The sequence below is a fragment of the Canis lupus genome, chromosome 28 (assembly GCF_011100685.1).
Source record: "Canis lupus familiaris isolate Mischka breed German Shepherd chromosome 28, alternate assembly UU_Cfam_GSD_1.0, whole genome shotgun sequence".
Classification (NCBI taxonomy): domain Eukaryota; kingdom Metazoa; phylum Chordata; class Mammalia; order Carnivora; family Canidae; genus Canis; species Canis lupus.
The window spans coordinates 29,422,791-29,439,209 of record NC_049249.1 but is presented as its reverse complement, the minus strand read 5'-3'; the positions used below and the strand labels follow the sequence as shown (position 1 = coordinate 29,439,209).

The following is a 16,419-nucleotide window of genomic DNA, read 5'->3' as shown; positions in this document are numbered from 1 at the left end:
CATCCACAGTGGGGACTGATGAGTTAGTTGCTTAGGAAATAAACTGAGCACAGGGGAGCGGTTATAATTCCCTGCCCAATGCCAACATCACAAAGAATAGCACAGTAGCACATAAATCTACGACTCGCATATGTTTACTTAATCACATTGGAATTCTCTTTGAACTTGGCCGCAGGGGATAAAGATTACAGAACTGGCTGGTAGCTAAAATAATCCACTGAAAAAGTTCAGCATCACACAAGAACTTCAGGATAAAATGCAAGAGGGGCTGCTTGGGAAAAAGCACCCAGCCAGGGTGACTTCTGACCACAGGCTTACCCAGAGCTGTGTATGCCTCTCCACCGTAGGCTGTGGGTTGCAAACTGGCTGAGAGGGTATGATTTTTCTCTAAAAGTATATGTGCCCAACCTCGAATGTCCATGTAATGTGCCGATTAATCACTGGGTCTCTCTGAAGTGGGATGGTCAATAGGATTGTGGGCTAGGCTTGATAAGGTGGAGTGAGGTGGTGGGTAGTGCTGACTCTGTTCAGGCACAAGTGGTGAGTGCAGATCTGAAAAAGAAATCAGGCTGGGCAGGTGTACGGACAAGCAAGAAGGATCATGCGTGGGAGTGGGTGGTGGGTGGGAGGGGTAGTGAAGTGAAAAGTCCCAGACCAAAACTGCCCACGGGGTCCACTCCACTCACTGCTATGGAGAGTTGCTTGGCTGTTGCAGATGGACTGGTACAGGGGTTGGGAAACTATGGTCTGAGGGGAAGTCTGACCTGACATCTGTTTTTGTATGGCCTGTGAGCTAAGAATTTTTTTAAAAAATTTTTAAGTAATTGGGGGAAAAAATCAAAAGAAGAAAAATATTCTGTGACTTAAAACATAGGAAATTCACATTTCAATATCTGTGAAGTTTTATGGGTACACAACCATACTCACTCATGCAGTGTCTTAGACGTGGGGCCATCACGGCAGAGTTGAGGACCTGCAACAGGGGCTGTGTAGACCACCGTGCCTAAAATATTTACTGTTTGGCACTTTACAGAAAAAGTCTGCTGACCTGTGGATTAATGTCCATTAGAAGCACAGATCTGAGACAGTTTGGGTTCTGGATGTCATTAAAGCCAAGCAAAATGAGCCATGGACTAGCTGGTCTCACAGGGGACCAGTTTTCCTAGTCTGAGAAATGGGCATATTAACATTACCTGTCTCAGAGGTGGCTGCCTGCTAAGAACCTGCTCAAGGAAGTCCCATGTATGTTTAAGGTATTGGTGTGGTTTGGAGAAACCTCAGAAATTGGCTGGAGAATGTTCTCAGGCCTGGGTCATCATCTGAACCACTTGCTGAGCTTTTAAAAACAGAGTCCTGGGCCACCGTTCCTTGCAGAGACTAATTTGATAGGTCTGGGATGGGGTAAGAGTCTGTATTGTCACCCACCTGGGGTGGCGAAGCTATGATCTGGCCCACGAACTTTGAGCCACAATGAAGAGACACAGGTTTGATCAGTCCTTCTGGATCCATCTTCAGTGGCTTTTTGCCTGTGTCCTTCCTACTGAGACCTCATGGCTGCATGTTTCTTCTCTTGTCCTGTGGAATCATGGCTTGTGGATGCCATTTTCTGCTGCTCAAGGCAGAAAGCTTTCTGAGGCCAGGCTCAGAGACACACATTCGTCTCCCCGCCGAAGCCCTAGGATAAGGCCATACCTGGTTCCACAGGACTGGATGTGGGAGTTTCCTTCCTAGCTGGGAGCCCTCAGGCAAACCATTTGACAGTGACTCTTGCCATCCCAAGTCTTAATTTCCTCATCTGTCATACATGGCTGATCCTCCTTATTTCATGAGGCTGTTGTGGGGCCCAGAAGGATGATAGTCACAGAAGCACTCTGTAAGTGGAGAAAGTTGCAAGTGGAGATGGGGCTCTTAGATGCTCAATAAATGTGTTCCAGTTGGCTCAGAACCTGGAGCGTGAGCTTTCAGCTCTCTCTGGACATTGGGATTTACGCTTTCCAGGCTACCTTCCAAGGCTGTTGGACCTCCACCACCCAAGGAGATATTGGGCCTACGCTGACCAGCACGGAAAGTCCTGCATCCTGGGAAACCCTTTCAGTTTTGGGTGAACAGGACAATGGGTCACCCTGGTGGTGCCTGACCCAGGAACCGAGCCTTTGTGCACTGGCACAAGGCAGGTCAGCTGATTGCAAGGGAAAGCCCTGGAAGTGTGTGAAATGGGGCAGTGGGGCTTTGGCATCCTGTTGAGGCCCCTTCCCTCTTGGCCAGGACCCCAATGCCACTCCTAAGACCTCTCTTCTGGGCCCCCTCTGAGCTGACATGGGGCCTAAGCTAAGGCTATAGTTTAGAGTTTGTCCACTTTTCTCTATCTCCTCCTCCCTCCAAGCCTGGGCCACCTTCACTTTTTGCCTGGAAGCAGTTTCCGAAATTATTCACCTGTTTGCACTCTGGCTCTCATCAAATGCACCCTCACACACATCTACACAATCAACTAACACACCTATTGTGTCAAAATGCTGGTATAATCACATAGTCTACCCTTAAGTTTTCCATGGCTACCCCACTTCTCTTAGGACAAAGGCCAAACTACTTACCTGGCCTGCAGGGTGGGCCCCTGGTCCCTCCTCCTCTTTAGGCTCAGCTGCTGCCCCTCCCCTTCACTCATTCTGCTTGCTCAGCTCCCTATCTGATTCTTGGAAGGCTCTTCCTCCTGCCTCACCTGATCCATGCCACCCTTTTCAGGCCCCAGTTCCAACATCATTTCCTCAGAGAAGCTTTCTTTAGCCTTCCTGATGGGACTGGTTTTACCTGTACTTCCTCATAGCGCCTAACACAAATGTCATTCTGATTTGTATTTGTGTGTAATCACTCATTGTCTGTCTTCCCTCCAAGGCTGTAAACCTCATAAGGGCAGGGACAGCATCCTTGTTCCTACTGCATCTCCAGCAAGTAGCACAGTGCTCAGTAAACATTCTTTTGATGAATGGATGGTTCAATGGATTTACCCAATGGATAGATGGGTAATAGCTGAAGCAGGGTGGGTGGATGATAGAAGAAGGTTGGATGGTAGCTGGAAATATCCATAGAATGTGTGGGTGGTTGGAAGAATAAGTGGCTAGATGGCTGGACTGATAGAAGGATGGATGAGATGGCTGGCTGGTTGGATGTACAGGTGGATAGGGGCGCCTGAGGCCCTGTACTCCTTGTCCTTGGGCTGCCCTAGTAGAGAAAATGACTTCCTGTTCCAGTTTCATTCCATCCATTGGTTTTTCCTCCTCAACAGTAATAGCTTCCAACATTCCTGGCAGAGGGAACATAGCTTTCCTCATCTCTCTGGAAGATGGTTGTTTGCAAGGTAGCAGCAGAGTGGTTCCAACAGGCCCCAGCGAAGATGGGGTCCAATGCCCTGACCTCATTTCCACCAAATTCTACCACCTGTTACCACCTATTCTACTTGGACATATCACCTGGGAAACTAACTCTCAGCAGCAGCTTCCTCTGTGCTGGGCCCTCTTGAGTCAGTTCTGCATTGTGAGTGGCAGTAGTCAGCTGCTGGTGCTTTGGCTGTAAACACTTAGAGCCCTACTTTATCACCTAAAGCGGGGGAGCAAAACTATTTTGTACAGGACCCAATAGTAAATACTTTAGGCTTTCCAGACCTAACGGTCTCTGTTGCAACTACTCTGTTTTTATAGCATGAAAGAAGTCATAGAGAATATGTAAATAATATGGCTGTGTTCCAGTAAAACTTTATAGAAGAGGTAGGTTTAGCCCACAGGCTATAGTTTGCCAATTCCTGTTTTAGAGCAAGAGCTCTTAAAGTGTGGTTTTTGGGCCAAAAGCTTTAGCAGTACCTGGGAACTTGTTAGCAATGCAGGTTCTTGGGCCTTGCCCTAGACCTACTAAATCAGCAGCAGATATTTTCTATTCATATTCCCACTTCCTTCTGAGACTCCAATCACACATATATTAGGTTGCTGGAAGTTGTCTCAGCTTTTCATTTATTTTTTCAGGATTATTTATTTGTTTATTTATCTGAGAGAGAGCACAAGCACAGGGGAGGGAGCTGAATTTGAGACTCGATCCCAGGACTTGGGGATCATGACCTGAGCTGAAGTCAGATGCTTAACAGACTGAGCCACTCAGGTGTCCCTGATGCACTTTTAATTAAAAAAAAAAAATCTTTACTTTCCTTCTCTGTTTCATTCTGGATAATTTCTACTCCTGTCTTTAAATTTATAATCTTTTCTTTTGCAATATCTAATCTGCTAGTCCCATGCAGGATTGTTTTTTATTTGAGACATAGTAGCATTCATTACTAGAAGTTTGGTTATGGTCTTTTAAAAATATCTTTCATAAAAAGAAAAACTTCCATTCTTTTTTTTTTTTTTTTGATAGAGAGGGGCACAAGTGTTGGGGAGGAGCAGAGGGAGATGGGGAGAAGACAGATTCTTAAGCAGACTCCCCACTGAGCACAGAGCCCAATCTAGGGCTTGACCCCATGACCCTGACATTGTGACCTGAGCTGAAATCAAGAGTTGGATGTTTAACCAAATAATCTTTGATTGGATGTCACATATTGTGATTTTACCTTGTTGGGTCCTGGATTTTTGAATTCTTGAGCTTTTTTCTGACATGCAGTTAAATTACATTTTGACTCTTCTGAGTTTTAAGATTTGGCAGGCAGGGCCAGAGCAGTGCTATCCGGGGTTAACTATTCTCTATTACTAAGGCAAGAGCTTTCTGAATACTCAAAGCCCATGAAGTTTTCCAAACTGGTTGGTGGGAATAGCTACTATTTGTGGTCCTCCTTTTGGGAGGTTCTTTCCATGACCTATGGTAGTTTCCTTGTCTATATGTGCTGATCAATCTCTGCCAAGTACTCAAGCTCTGCAGAACTCTCTCCTCTCTAGCACTCTATCCTTCAACCTGAAGCATCCTGAGCCTCCCCAAACTCTTAAATTTGTTTCTTCAATTCAGGGAGTCCACTGGGCTCCTCTTGGGTTTCCCTTTCCTGTACCTTGTCTGGAAATGTTCTGATGGCAGCAAACTAGCCAATCATAGGTCTTATCTTGTTTATTCCCTTGGGGTCACATATCTATCATTCTTTGATGTCCAGTGGTATTGAAAATCATTACTCCATCTTGGTTGAATGTGATTCTGTAAGCAAATGTGTTGATCTCTGATATTTTGATTGATCAAAGTAGTAACTCAGACTTTATAAATTAGAGTACATTAATTTTTCAGAAACTGCAATGAATGATTTATTTTGGGGGCACCTGGGTGGCTCAGTTAGTTGAGCCTCCAACTCTTGATTTTTGCTCAGGTCATGATCTCAAGGTCGTGAGATTGAGCCCCAAGTCGGGCTCCATGCCCAGCTCCCAGCATGGAGCCTGCTTAAGATTCTCTCTCTCCCTCTCTCTCTCTGCCCCTCCCATCTCCCTGCTTCCACACACTCTCTCTCTCTCAAATAAATCTCTTTAAAAAATTTATTTTCATTTTACAGCTAAGGAAACCAAGGCACAGACAAGTCAAGTGACCACTCATTTGACACCCAAGCTCTCATACGTTCTTTATTTGATGCTGTTCCTTTGTGCACCTCCTAACCCCTGCTGGGATGTCTCCTCTTCAAGCCACAGTACATGCTAGGAGGGCAGTTGATGAGTCAGATCCTCCTCACTACTCAGAGTGCAGGTTGGGAGTCAGAGTCATCAGCATCACCAGGAAATTGTTAGGTGAGCAGGGGCTTGGCCCCGCCCTAGACCTGCTGAATCAGACCCTGCATATTGTTAGCAAGATCTCAGGTGACTTTTTGTAACATGTTATACCTTGGGACACATTAAGTTAGAAAATAGTTTCTGGGCCCTGATCCCCTGACCCAGTCCTGGTTCCCTGGGAGCAGAGACTGAGCTGAACAGAGAGGAGGAGGCATGGCCCGACTCTGGGTTGACCCTACAGGTCCCCACTTCTCCAACCTTGGCTGTTGGTGTGCCTACAACAGTCTACCCTGGACAAGCTTCCTGGAGAAGCCAGTGTGCAAGGTCCCTGGACAAACACAGGCATAGCTTTCTTGATAAGAAAAGTGATTTTAGGGGCGCCTGGGTGGCTCAGTTGGTTGAGCAGCTGCCGTCGACTCAGGTCACAATCCCAGGGTCCTGGGATGGAGCCCTCCATGGGGCTTCCTGCTCAGTTGGGGGTCTGCTTCTCCCTCTGCCCCTTACCCTGCTTGTGCATGTGTGCTCTCAAATAAAATCTTTAAAAAAGAAAAAAGAGAGAGGGAGAGAAAAGAAAATTCCTTTTAGGCTCTGGCCACCTTGTGAAAGGGTAGAAGAACCACCAGCCCCTAGCTGGTCAGCAGGCAGCCTAATCCTATCAAAGACAATGAACCAGTGTTCATTGCGCTGATTCAAAAGTGAAGATTGACACCCTCGAGTTATCTTTGTGGGACCTAAACCCCTCGAGCACTCAGTTACCAGACCAGCTAGAGCCAAAGAATTGATGACACCGCCCCTTGCTGGCCCTCAGGACTTTGACCTGGACTCAGTCACCTGCATGGCTTTTGCCCCAATTCCCTGCTGTATTCCCCATTGTGCAAGCCCTTGGTGGAGGGTATGCATCCTTAGCTTAAACCCCAGTGTTACAGTGTGAGGATCTGCCGGGTGGGAAGTTTCCCTGGTGTTCTCCTTGTTACATAAAAACCCTTCCTTTTCCTATTCTTTGGCTGGGTCGAGTCTTTTGTCTTGACACCCACCTGCCCTCTGGGAGTTCGTCTAGACCACAGTTTTCCAGGAAGCTGTGACTCACCCTGCCTTTATCTACCTGCCAGGTGCACAGGGCCAGAGGCCAGTCTCTGGGAGAAGGAGCCAGGAAGACCTCTAGGTTGGGGGTGGGAGGGTGGTGAGCAGAGGGGTGTGGAGACAGGTTGCAGGCCCCAGGTGCCTTCCCTGCAGGACCTGCCTGGGCTGGCTAGGGGGCTGACCCTGGCGGAGGCAGGGCATCAAAAGGCTGCCCAGGCCACCTTAGCTTTTAACTTTGGAGGCTTTGTCTCTGCATTTCAAGGAGAACATTTCCAAAAAAGCCTCTGGATTCCTCCTCATTAGGATGGAAAAAATGTGGCACCTTGAGGTCCAAATTGCTGGGAGACGGTTAACAAAATTCTAGACCAGCCTCCTCTTGCCAGGGAAGCATGCTCTTTGTATAGAGAGTGAGCTCCAGACGCAAATAGCATTTTTCTCCTGAGCAAGAGACTCTGCAACCCCTCTTGAGACATGGGGTGCCCAGACTACTGTACCCACTGGCCACACATGCGCGGCGTTTAGGCCCATACTGCAGCCAGATGCCAGAGGAAGGTGAACAGCCCTCTGTGAAGTCACGGCGACCTGGCTTCGGATCTGGAGTGCACTGTATGTTAGCTGTGAGGCTTCTGGCGGGCTTAGAAGCTTCGGGCCTCACATTCTCTTATCTAGGCAATGGGGTGATGATGAGACCCACCTGAAAGTGTTCCAGTAAAGTGAGTTAATATATGGACCAGGTGAAATGGTTAATCTTACCTGTCAACTTGACGGGGTCATGGGGTGCCCAGACATTTGGCTAAACAGTACTTCTGGGTGTGTCTATGAGGGTGTTTCCAGATGCAATTAGCATTTGAATCGGGGAGTTCAAATAGCTAACTGATCCAGGCTCTAAAACCACCTAATTAAACTACGAATGCGTGTCTGATTTATCTGGCATTTTGTTTCAAATCCCTGCTTTTGTTGTCTAGATGCACCTCACTGTTAACCCGACCCTGCATCTTATTACAGTAACTGAAGCCACTTAGAAATAACTCCGCTGTGATATTTAGCAAATTATTTTTAATCTGATGAGTAAACTCCCATTAGTGCAGCTGTTCACGTCAAAGAGAAAGGAACAGAGTGAGGGGTGTTTGGGGCGCCTGCTGGGCTGGCTTCCTAAAAGGGGGCTTGTTATCTTGCATTCTGTCTCTGGTCGTGCTATTTCTGCTGGGGTACGCTGTCACCGACTTGTCGCCGGTGGCAGGTATGACACTTGAAGAATGGGGCAAATGTTCTAATTCAGTAAGAAGGCCCTAAGCAAGTGAGGCAGTTTTCCAGATGAAGGAGGATCCTGGCCACAATCCCCGGTTCCTCAGCCTTGTGCTAGGCAGGCTTTCTGCACAGCCACCTCTTCTTGGGGTTTTCTTTCTTTCTTTCTTTTTTTTTTTTCCTGGAGATCTCACTCCCAAGGCAGGGAGCATCAGCTGCCTTGTTCACCGGCCAGTTGGGTCCACCTGCCCACGGGACTTACTAGATCTTCCAAGCAGAGGTCCTTCTCGAATCATAGCCTTCATAATCGCTGTTTTCTCAGCTGGAAGCAGGCTGCCCCCAGGCATGTGCATGGCTGTCCCCTTCGCATTCAGGCTGCAGCTAAAATGTCACCTCCTCAGAGAAGTCCTCCCTGACCACCTGCCCAAAGGAGTCCCCACCCCTGCCAGCAGTCTCATCCACTGCCGGCCATGTGAGTGAGCTGCTTCAGGCACCCGGCTCAGCTAGGCCCTCAGATGGCCGCAGCTCTAGCTGATGGCCTTGTAGTGACTGCAAGGACAGGGAACGTCCAGTGAGAACCACCTAGCTGAGCCTCGTCAACTCACTGACCACGAGGGAGGTAAACTGTTGTAAGCCAGAGTGTTAGCTAATTTTACCTCACTAGGAGGAGGGACAACCTTTTTTTTTTTCTTTTTAAGTTTTTATTTTAATCCCCTGGTGCTCATCACAACAAATGCACTGTGTGATCCCCATCAGCTGTACATACCTCTGCCCCACCCCCGGACCTCGCCCCACCTCCCCCCTGGTAGCCAACCATTTGTTCTCTATAGTGAAGAGTCTGTTTCTTGGTTTGTCTCTTTCTTTCTCTCCCCCCACCTCTTTGCTCATTTGTTTTGTTCCTTAAACTCCCCATAGGAGTAAAATCCTATGGTATTTGTCTTTCTCTGATTGACTTATTTCACTGAGCACAATACTCTCTAGCTCCATACATGTGGTTGCAAATGGCAAGATCTCAATTCTTTTTATGGCTGAGTAGTAGTCCATTGTGTATATATACATACCCCACATCTTTTCTTTATCCATTCATCCATCGATGAAGACTTGAGCTGTTTCATAATTTGGCTGTTGTAAATAGTGCTGCTATAAACATAGGGGTGCATGTATCTCTGAGCTCGTGTTTTTGTATTCTTTGGGTAAATACCCAGTAGTGCGATTGTGGGATTGTAGGGTACTTCTATTTTTAACTTTTGAGGAGCTGAGGAGGGACATTCTTATCTAATTTATTTTTATTTTTTTAAAGATTTAAAAAATTTATTCATGAGAGACATAGAGGCAGAGAGAGAAGCAGGCTCCTCGCAGGGAGCTTGATGTGGGACTGGATCCCAGGATCACACCCTGAGCCCAAGGCAGATGCTCAACCACTGAGCCACCCAGGTGTCCCTCTTATTCCATTTAGAAAGGAGGAAATGAAGCCACGGAGAGACTATTTTATCCGTGCAGCCTGGATGCTATGAGACATTACTAGCCTCATTCCGTAGAGGATAAAGTGAAGTCCTCAGGGGTTAGAAAGGCTGCCTGGAAGTCGCTGCCGATGGTTTTGGGATTGTTAAGGGATCTAAAGACCTCAATGCCTGAGCCACCAGCCTCCACCCTCGTCACTTCCCAGCCCTACAGTCACATGAGAGCTGTTTTCCAGCTGCACATCTGCATTTCTCACCTTTCCAGGGAGCCCCACCCTCCCCAAGCAAGCACCAGGGGCTGACATTTTGTGAGCTGTGCTAGGAACAGTGCTGGGCAAAAATAAACTCCAGATGGAGCAAAGAGCTAAACAAACAAAAAACTAGAATAGAATATTTGCAGACTATATAGCAGAATATTTTTGTAATCTTGGGGAGTGTACGCCTTCCTCGCTAAGTCATCAAACCCAGATGCTACCAAGGAAAAGAGGGACACACTTGACTGCATAAAAACAAAAGAATCTCAGATCAACAAAAGGCACAGTAAACAGAATGAAGCGCAATCACAGACCAGAGAAAACTTTTTCTTCAGGTCTCACAAAGAGTTAATAATAAAAATATTCAATGAGAAAAAGTTAAAGTTCCCAATTTAAAAAATGGGCAAAGGATCCAAAACACTTCACAGAAGACATTGGAACTGGCAATCAACCTATAAAAATGTCCTTGACCACTTCTCGCCTGGTCAGGAGAAGGCAAACTAAAACAAAGATATTTTGTTAAAATTTTTTTTTTTTAATTGATGATATCAAGTGGTTGGGGACAGGACAAAAGGCATTCTCAGACCCGACTGATATTTATCATTGCATATTTGTGTTTACAAGGTGCTTTGTCCTTTAAAGAATGTGAAGTTTTCCGCTAATTTTCTAGAACTCTGCTTTTCTATATGGCAGCCACTTACCACCTGTGGCCACTGAGCGCTTGACGTATGTCTAGTCTGAACTACGGTGTGCGAAAGTGCAAGATACACACCCAATTTTAAAGAATTGGTATGAAAAACTAATGTAAAATACCTCATTAGTGATTTAATACTACTAACAGGTTGAAATGATAATCTCTGGATATATTGAATCGGATAAAATATTATTAAAGTTGATCTTATGTGTTTCCGTGTTCTTTAATGTGGCTACTAGGAAAGTTAAAATTACGTATGTGCCATGCATTTACTTCAGGTGGACAGCACTGTTTCAGAATAGGGCTAAGTTAATGCTTTCTTTGGGCTGTATGAAAGTGTGGTTTGGCTCAGCCTGGGTTAGTAACCCCCAGTCCGGAATGAATGGGGCCACAGGACTGAAAGCTTCCATCTTCCCAGCCTGGCATGGGTGAAGTGGGTGAAGGTGGCAGGAGGGGCCGCTGTTGATCTCTGTATCCGTCAGACTGGATGTTGGGAACGTGTGTCGCTGCCTCTCCTAACCTTGGTTTTCCTCTTGTACATGTCATGGAGGAATGAGACCCCCTTCAGGGTCTCTACTGCCTTGAGGGAGGGAGACTGGATGGCTTCCAGCCTTCCACACCATGGTGGGTGTGGGGTACTCCTGACAGCAGCCATTCCGGGCCGGACTCTCTCAGAGTCAGATGGACAGACTCCTGGGGCTTTGAAGGAGGTCGAGTCCCTGCTCAGTGGCCTCAGAGGGGGAGCTGCTAAGCAGAGCTGGATGTGGATGAGGTAGAGGAAGCAAGGGCCCTGGCAGCCCAACACACACTCAACCCCAACCCCAAGCCTACGTTGGCCCCATTTATCTGAACACATGGGTGGAATGAGTTTGAACCTCAGAGGAACTGGAATATTCTGAGCTAGTGAGAGGAAAGAGCAGAGTGAGTGTGTGTAGCAAGTGAGTGTGTGTGTGTGTGTGTGTGTGAGAGAGAGACACCATGGCCCGATCTCCACTCCCCCATTTCACAAGGGGTTCCTCTTCATAAATACCATTTCTTTTCCCAGCCTGACAAACTGAGTGAATCAAACCTTTGGGGTCACCCACAGCCGATGCTGAAATGGCCACAATCCTTATTGTGTGAGTTAGAGATAAAGAGCCTCCCCACACCTCCCAATAAAAACCATAGCACAAACACACCACCTCAGGTGTTTTCTGTTTTTTTCTCCCACGTAGAAGTCCAGAGGCAGGTGTTTCAGGGCTGGGGTGATGCCCCACCGTAATCAGGGATCCAGGCGGCTTCCGTCTTTCCTGCCCCACATTTGTTAGTGAGTAGCTTTCATGCTTAAGTTTGCCTCTGCTTCAGAAGCACTGTTGGAGCTCCGGCCATCACACCTGCAGGGCAGGCAGGGAAAGGAAGAAGAGAGAAGAACAAACACGTGCCTCCCAGCTTTCTGTTCTCTTCACATATCATACCCGGTAACCTCAGCTCGCATTTCCTTGACCAGATTGCATTCCTCAGGTGCAGGGAGAATCTGGGAAATGTGGTTTTTCCTAGCTGGATGCATTGCCCCCTTGACTTAAATGAATTTTTTTTTTTTAAGATTTATTCATGAGGGACACAGAATGAGTTCTTCTAAGGAAGAACAGGAGGATGAATCTTGGTGGGCAGCTAGCGATTTCTGCCTCGCATAGTGTGGCCTGCAAAGCCCTGGATGAACCTTCACATTGGGAGCCCGTCCTGTTCCTTCTTTCTGTCCTGCAGGTGTGGCTCGCAGATGGCTCGGGTTGGAAAGTCCATCCTTTGGCAGTTAGGCTTGTCTCCCCTGACTCTGATATGCAAGGCCTGAGCAAGCCTGAGCTTTCTGCCTTCCAGCTCAGCACTGCTGCTGCTTCCAAGGAAGCATCTGGAAACCCACGTGGAGGGCAGAGCCACTAATGGTTCCTACTCTGTTCCCCCTCGAGTAGGGCAGTTGCCATCCCGCTGCGTTGCCCACTGAGAAGACATCGGGTTTGCATCTGCATATGTACGCACACCTCCAGTTCTCCCAGCAACCCCTGCCCACCTCTCGCTCTCTCTCACGCCCCCCTCAAGGAAAGATGCCTCTTCTAGTGTTAATACCTTTTCACCTGGAGCAGATAACACAGGTAAGCTCTCCCATAACATGGGCAGATCTCCGTAGGACCCGACCACAGGGGAGGGTGGGGGTGGTGGCCTGTGATCCAGAGTCCAGCAGCATCCTTCTGGCTACACAACCCCACAAATCACATATCACGCCTAATTTTTAAAGCTGTTTTCGTGACAGTGGTTTCCCATTTAATCCCTCAGAGCTAACAATATGTAATCAGTTTTCCTTAACAAATAACCTCCTTTAACTTCATTAGTTCATAATTAATTTGCTAGCATGTAACCAAGATAATTAACACTGCAGATTAGGGACAGGCGAAAGAAGCAACCTCTTTCCTCCTGGCCGAAGCAAATATTGATTAAAATCTGAGCTGCTACCTAATTTTCCTTGCAACTCAATTCATTGATGGTGGTGGTTGGGGGATTGGTGGGTTTTGTTTAAAAAATTAAAGTGGAGGCGAGACGAAGAGGTCTTGCTACAGAGCACTGTGTGGCTGACTCCTGTTTTGGGTAATTTTGCTTTCTTGTCCTCAGATCCAGAGATACGGAGCCAGACAATCAAATGGCAACTGGACAAGGTTAATGGAGACTTTAAATACCTGGAGAGACCTTCCACTCCGTAGGCGGGGAGGTGGGGCAGGAGAGGTGCTGAGCTGCAGGACAAGGATTGATGGATGGATGGTGATCCGAGCATCCTCGCCAGTGACCCACCAAGCCCCCTCCCTGCCTTCTCTTGTTTGCTCCCCACGCAGCTCCGGGATGGACACAGTGAAGGGCCACCGTGCTGGCCTCAGCATTTTGGATGTGGAAACAGCCCCAGAGAAGTGAGAGAGGCTGCACCCTGCATCTCCCTCCCTCCCTACCCGCTCTGAGTGTCGATGCAGATGTTGGCTGGTGCCCTGCACATACTGCCAGCGAGGTAAGCGAGGTGCCAGCCCATGAACTTTAAGGAGCCCTTGTTCTCAGGCACCTGCATCTTGTGCCCTTGCTACTCGCTGGTTTTGCTCTGGCCCTGACCCTGCATCCCAGCTCGATAACCTCTGTTTCAAGCTTACTCCCTGCCAGGCCCTGCACTACTCATTTTTAAACGTGTTAGTTCATTTAATTCAGCGTCCTGGTAATATGGGTATTATCGGTATCTGCATTCTTGCTGATGAGGACGATGGGACTTAGAGCGGGGAGAGTGACCTGTCCAAAGTCACAAGGCGGGGAAGGCAATTTGGTTAGAATCCTAGCTGGCTGGCTGGCTCCGGGCCCTACGTCTGCTAGCAGGACCCCGGAATTCCCAGGGAGAGAAACGGGTGGATCTGGACATTATCTCCCCATGGGCTGCTTGCTCAGCTTGCAATAGCTGGGGGTTCCCTGGAGAGAGGCTTAGGAACACCACGGCCCCAGGGGTGTGTTTGGTGGTGGGGAGGGTGCATGGGCACAGGAAGGAAGCAAGGAATCGCCCTCAGTCTGCTCGGCAGGCCTTGCTGATAAAGACAGGGCTGCTTGCACCTTGGCCTCCTGCAGCCTCCCAATCTTAAACACATGATTCCTCTGCATTTGGCTCCTCCTCTGGCTCTCTAGAGAGGGAGCCCTTCCCTGGGGATGGAGGATGGAGTGGGCATGCTCAGTGGGGCTGGGGCTCAGGCTGTGGCCAGCTCCAAGTCTTGGAGGCTGATGGGAGGGGAGCAAGCCCAGCCCAAGGGGCACTTGCTCTTTGGGGGAAGGGAAGCTGGGGGCAGGCTTTCTGCAGGGGCAGCAGGGATCCCCTGGGCCATGAACAGTGCTCTGAGGGAGCCTGCCCATTCTCCCCCACCCCCTCTCCACCCGTAGTGAGGCGAGAACCAGAACTGCAGCTGATCTGAAAGATTGTGATCTATAATTTATACCCAGCTCCTTCCAGAAAGGACCGGCGGCTGCCTGCCAGGGGATTTGTAACTGTGGGTTTTGCTTTGATGAAGCTAAGGGGATTTCAGGTGGTCCCTCGGGTCAGGTGGTGCTGAATTAAGACCATCTGTGAAGCAGATGCCCACGTACTAACTTCTCTATCTTCCCAGCACGCCTTCTGAGAGTAATTTTCTCCATGTGACAAATGGAAACTGAGGCTCAGAGGGTGACATGACTTGCCCAAGGTCCCACACCTGGGGAAGGCAGGATTTAAATCCGAGTCTCTTTGATTAGGGCAGCATCAAAACTATTCCCTAGGAAGCAGATGTCGATACCATTTAAAATCTCTGACTGAAATCTCTGGTGCCTACAGGCATGACCCAGCTCTGCGTGTTACCCAGACAGTTCTAGGCACCCATGGAATTCTGGCCCCAATTTTCCTGGGACCATTTCCACCCAAAACCTGGGTCTTGGAGAATCTCAAATAGAGTGTATTTTGTTATGTAGAGTAAGGAGGGAAGGGGGTAAGATTTGACATCTGAGTACTTTGTACACGCAGACCTGGCCAAAAGGAGATCTACTCCCCACCTCTCCAATCAAAGAATTGAATTGTAGACAATGACGTTCTTAAGAATATGGCTTTGAGAGGCATTTGGGGGCTTGGTCGGTTAAGCATCTGCCTTTGACTCAGATCATGATCCTGGCATGGAACCCTATGTTGGGCTCCCTGCTCAGTGGGGGAGTCTGCATCTCCCTCTGCACCATCTCCCCCAACCCTGACTCATGTTTGTGCATGCTCATACACATTCACAATAATTTTTTAAAATAAATTTTTAATAAAATAAAAATAAAAATAATAAAATAATAAAATAAATAATAATAATAAAAAATTTTTTTAAAGCGTATGGCTCCGTAGTCAGATTGCCTGGTTCCCATGTTGGCTCTATCACTGGGTGATGTGTTTGTCAGCCTGGGCAGCCGTAACAAAACACAGACTGGGTGGCTTCAATGACAGAAATGTATTCTCTCACAGTTCTGGAGGCTGGAAGTTTGAGATCAAATGTGAGCAGGATTGGTTTCTTCTGAGGCCCCTGTCCTTGGCCTGCAGATGACCACCTTCTCACTGTGTCCTCTCGTGGCCTCTCCTCTGTGCATCCTTCCTGTCCCTTCTTCTTCGTATGAAGACACCAATCCTATTGGATTGGGGTTCCATCCTTAGGACTTCATTTAACCTTAGTTATCCCTTTAAAGACCCTGTCTCCAACCATGGTCACACTGCGGGTTAGGGCTTCACATATGCATTTAGAGGATCACCAGTTTAGTCCATCAGAGGTGAATATGGGCAGGAGCTGCCTCGGGCCTCAGTTACATGAGGTTAATAAAAGTAGCAATTCCGTGGAGCTGTTGAGGGAGTGAAATGAGGCAACACACGGGGGCAGCATGTGGCATAGAGCCAGCACCCTCGCCTTCATCATCATCCCAGCATCACCACGGCATTGTCTCTGCCCGTCTGGAGGAGGGAATTACAAGGACCCAGGGGGCTGCTGGATTCAGACTAGTCCCAAATAGTCCTGCTTGTCATTTTTGACTCAAGATTGCAGCCACAGAGGACCTAAGCCACAAGGATCTTGACCTTTGATACCAAATGCTGGTTTTTACAAATGAGGAGACCGAGGCTGAGCAAGTGCTCAGCTTGGGTCAGAATGTTGGTACCTTGGCTCCTGTCCTGGTGTTCCCATGGCTTTTTGAACCATTTCAGTGACCACTGGGGGCCAGGAGGATCCTCTCCTTATTGGAGCCACCATGGTGTATCTGGACAACTCAATTAGTTTTTTTCCCTTTAATGTTTTAATGCCTATTTTGCTCCCCTCTGGACAGAGTGCCTGTCATACAGTGAATGCCTAAAAGCCATTAATTACCAGCTCCCCGCACATGGGTGCCCAGCCCAGCCCCTGGTGTGAGGACATTAAACCCTTCCAAGGGCAGCCTGA

At 48.0% G+C, this 16,419-nt stretch overlaps 1 long non-coding RNA gene across 2 annotated transcripts; it reads left to right on the top strand.

Moving 5' to 3' along the window:
• The first annotated feature begins 249 nt into the window (after window positions 1-249).
• On the top strand, window positions 250-15,222 carry LOC111092993. Of its 2 annotated transcripts, XR_005380297.1 has the most exons (4): window positions 250-374; window positions 12,394-12,573; window positions 13,088-13,131; window positions 13,306-15,222. It is a non-coding gene; the product is annotated as an uncharacterized LOC111092993 (long non-coding RNA). The 2 variants fall into 2 exon arrangements; XR_005380296.1 differs by lacking the exon at window positions 250-374 and having other exon boundaries at window positions 12,101-12,573.
• The last annotated feature ends 1,197 nt before the right edge of the window (window positions 15,223-16,419 follow it).